This window comes from Nannospalax galili, unplaced genomic scaffold, assembly GCF_000622305.1.
Source record: "Nannospalax galili isolate Female #2095 unplaced genomic scaffold, S.galili_v1.0 scaffold1080, whole genome shotgun sequence".
NCBI lineage: Eukaryota > Metazoa > Chordata > Mammalia > Rodentia > Spalacidae > Nannospalax > Nannospalax galili.
Genome location: NW_008347121.1, coordinates 163583 through 164385, shown reverse-complemented (window position 1 = coordinate 164385; position 803 = coordinate 163583).

Genomic DNA, 803 nt, shown 5'->3' with positions numbered 1-803 from the left:
TATTTACCCTTTCTTCTCTGATTTTCTTGTTTTGAAAGTGCTCTTTCTTTCTTTTGGTTAACTGGGCTAGCAGTCTATCAATCTAGTTTATCTTCTCAAAGAACCAGCTCTTGGATTCGTTGATTCTTTGTATTGCTTTCTTTGTTTCAATATCATTTATTTCTTCCCTGATTTTTGTTATTTCTTCTTGTCTGCTGGGGTTGGGTTTTATTTGTTGTTGCTTTTCAAGTGTCTTGAGTTGCAATGTTCAATCATTTATTTGTGTTCTTTCTGAGTTTTTGATGTAGGCACTTAGAGCTATAAACTTCCCTCTAAGGACAGCTTTCAGCATGTCCCAGAGGTTTTTGTCATGTTGTATTGTCCTTTCCATTTAGTTCCAGGAATACTTTTATTTCGTTTTAATTTCTCTTTTGACCCATGTTCATGTAGTGATTCGGGCTTCTTCCAGTGTTGATTGTAAGCTTTATTGAATTGTGGTCTGATAGAATGCATGGAATTATTTCAATCTTTTTGTATTTCTTGAGGTTTGTTTTGTGCCCAGTATATGGTCAATTTTGGAGAAAGTTCCATGGGGTGCTGAGTAGAAAGTACGTCCTTTGGTGCTTGGGTGGAATACTCGGTAGATGTCTGTTAAGTCCATTTGATATATGGTATTGTTTAATTCAGATGTCTCCCTGTGAACTCTCTGCCCTGTTGCCCTATCTAATGGAGACAGTGGGGTGTTAAAGTCCCCTACTATTAATGAGTTGGGATTAATCTGGGTCTTAAAGTCCTGTAGTATTGTTTTTATGAAGTTGGGTGCA